Raw genomic sequence first — 3,591 nt, forward strand, 5'->3', positions numbered from 1 at the left:
TGGGCCAGGGCTCCTTCACCCTGCTACCAACGAGGCCTTGAGAGCAGTGAAAAAATCCCCAGCAAGGGAGCAGCAAAAACCAGATTGAATATTAAGGGACAGCAGCACAAAGTTCCTTGGCAAGAGTCACTCTGCTCCTGACTGGACACTTCAGGCACACCAAGGAAACAAAGCAACAACTAAACCTAACTAAGTATAGGCAGTCAAACCAGAAATTAACTGAGAACTGTCCCTCTGTGTGTGTGACACAGAAGGACAGTGAAGGCAAGGATAAAAGGAAAACAGCCTAAAAGATCAACGTAGCTCAGACTTAATAGGACACCTTTAACTTGCACCTAAACCTTAACTGATACCTTAAACTTGACAATTTAGCAAAAGAACAGCACTTAACAGTATTTAACCTAACTTATAACCTATGACTTAGCAATTTAACCGAGGAATAACACTTAACAAAACTTAGCTAATAACTTAAATTAGACTTTACAACTTAGCAAAAGAACAACTCTTAGAAGCATTTAACTTAGCTTAGACCTCATGACTTTACCTTACTTACTAATATCTGCATATCTGACTGTCTCAGCTATCCAAGGCACTCAAACCCCTCAGAGAGCAGCATTTCTGCCACATTTCCCCAGCACAGGCACTCCTGTGTGCACACAGACACAAAGAGTCAGTGCAAGGCACCTGGGAGAAATTCCCCTGAGGGCAGGAAATGCTCCCTGTGGATCCTTTGGCATCTCCCCAGCGGGTGAAGGGTTGAGCCTGGAGGAGTGGGGGGATCGGCCCAGGCTCCGTTGTTGTTGGGGATCCCCGAGTGCAGCAAACGGGAGAGTTCCCGGCTGGGAGAGGCCCCACTCAGAGGGAGTCGCTGGCCCACGAGAGCTCCAAGGGCTCCTTTTGGAGCGCTGTTTGCAGGGCCCCAAGAGAGGGGCTTCAGTGCCAGCAATGGTTCATCCTGGCTGCACTGGGCACCAACAGCTTTCTTTGGCAGTGTGAGAACAGGGATGTTGTGCCACTGAGGGAACAAAACCAGTTCCCAGGGCTGCTCCTACAGAAAGCAGGAGCTGGTTGGGCAGCAGCAGTGCCTGGAGCAGACAGTGTTTGTGATGAGCTGCAGAGGAGCTGAGCCCAGGGGCTGTTGGCCAAGGCCGAGCCCCAAGGAGCATTTCTCAGCTGGCAGGGCGGCCTGAGAAGGGGAGGGGGAATGCAGCAGCACAGGGCCATGGAACCAAGGGACCATTGTGACACTGGGGGGCTCTGTGAGACCAAGGGACCATTGTGACACTGTGGGACTCTGTGAGACCAAGGGACCATTGTGATGGTCTCTTGGTTCCATCACCTTTGGGCCTGATGGAAACAAGGGGACAGTACTGACACTGTGTGGCTCCATGGAATGCAGGGATTATTGTGACACTGAGAGCCCCCATCAAACCAAGGGTCCATTGTGACACCGTAGGGCCTCATAGAACTGTGGAGACCATTGTGACACTTTGGGGTGTCATGGAAACAAGGGGACATTGTGACACTGCGAGACCCCATGGAGCTGAAGGTTTATTGTGACATTGCAAGGCCTCATGGATCCATGGAGACCATTAAGACACTTGACAGCCTCATGGAATCAAGAGGCCTTTTTGTACTATGGGGCACCATGGCATCATGGAGATCATTGTGACACTGAGGGGACCCATGGGATCATGGAGACCATTGTGACACTATGAGGTCCCTGGAATAAGCAAAGCATTGTGACACTGTGAGGCTTCATGGAGCCAGTGAGACCATGGTGACCCTGGGGGTCCCCACAGAACCAAGAGGACCATTGTGATACTGTGGGGCCTGGTGAAACCAAGAGGCCTTTGTGACACTGCAGGGCTGCATGGAACCAAAGCTCCAGGGTGACACAGAGGGGCCTCCTGTCATCAGTGGTTCATTGTGACACTGGGGAGCCAAAGGAGACCACTGTGACTCTGCAAAACCCAGGGTCCAAAGGTCCATTGTGACATTGCAGGGCTCATGGAACAGAGAAGTCCCGTGACATTGTGGGGCCTGTGGAACCATGGAGATCATTGTGACACTGCAAGGCCTCACATGGAATGGTTGGGACCATTGTGACACTGCAGGGCCTTATGGAACCTAGGGGCCATTGTGACATTGTGGGACCCCATCAAACCAAGGGTCCATTGTGACACTGCTGGACCCCATAGAAACAAGGCACCATTATGGGACTGTGGGGCATCACGGATCCAAGGCACCATTGTGACACTGTGGGGCCCACAAAACCAAGGGAGCACAGAACAGGTGTGGCTGCTTTGGCCTCCCATGGGCTGCCTGACTGGTCCAGCTGACCTTGGCATGTTGAGGGTCTCTTCTCATCTGCTGTTGAAGCACTGGAGCTCTGTGCTTTCCTTCCTATGGAAAAGAACTGTCCTTCTTCTCCAGGCACCCTGGCCAGATTTGGGATTTCCTTTCCAAATTTCCTTATATCCAGGGATTATTCCAATAGGAATATTGTCAGGACAGGTCTGGCTGGCAACGGTTTCACAATGGTCACTTCTCATCGGTCCACAAAACACTGGGGAAGGCTCCATGCTTTCCTTCCTATGAGAAAGAATTGTCCTGCTTCTCCAGGTGCCCATGGCTGGGACTGGGTTTCCACCTTCAAAATTCCCTAAATTGAAAGACTGCTCCCAGACAAAATCTGCAATTCTTGAGAAGTCTGCCTGGCCATGACCTACTTCGGCTCTCACCTGCCTTCCAAACACTGGGACTCTGTGCTTTCCCTCCTATGGAAAAGAAGTGTCCTTCTTGTCCAGTGCCTATGGCCAGAATGGAATTCCACCTCCAACATTCCCTATTGTGACAGACTGGAGGAAATTGTTGGCTTAATACATTTCATGTGTGGGGGAGGAAGGGGCAGGTCCAGCCCTGCCCTGCCCTGGAAGCCCAGCACGGCCCTGGCCTGGAACCCCAATCCCCCCAGAGCCTCTATCCCAGCCCAGCAGTGGCTGCCAGTCCCTGGCACAGCACAGGCAATGCTCCACAGCCACCTCTGCAGCCCCAGCCCAGCTCCTGAGGGACCAAATGAGCCCAAGGCCCACCCGGGGGAAGGGCCCAGGGAGACCAAGGGGTATTGAAGGCTGACCACAAGGCAAGCACACATCTTGACCCTGGATCCTCTTGGAATTTCCATCTGAACAGTGCTGGAATCCAGGAGTTGGTACTTGTGTGTGTGCTTCTCTGTACCTTTTCTGTCTTTAGCTCTTTCTGCATCTTCTTCTATTTCTGTCCTTGTGCAAATTTTGATTAACATAAAATTGAACAGGCTTAGAGTTTATGTAGTTGAATGGGCCAAGGTAATGCTTTGAGAAGTGTTTTCTGCTGATTGAATGTGACATTAAACCATTTGCCAAAGTTTCTCTAATTTTCTAAAGTTGCCAGTAAAGGCTGTTTGGTTGTTTTGAGCTCTTGAGGATTTCCTGTCAGTATTTCTCCAGTGTGTCCAACTCAGGGTACACAAACAATTGTAATTCCTTTTAAATGTCTCCTTGAGAGAGTTGTTTCAGGGATGGGGGTCAGGGCTTGTGTGTCCTGCTT

This window comes from Molothrus ater, unplaced genomic scaffold (genome assembly GCF_012460135.2).
Source record: "Molothrus ater isolate BHLD 08-10-18 breed brown headed cowbird unplaced genomic scaffold, BPBGC_Mater_1.1 matUn_MA120, whole genome shotgun sequence".
NCBI lineage: Eukaryota > Metazoa > Chordata > Aves > Passeriformes > Icteridae > Molothrus > Molothrus ater.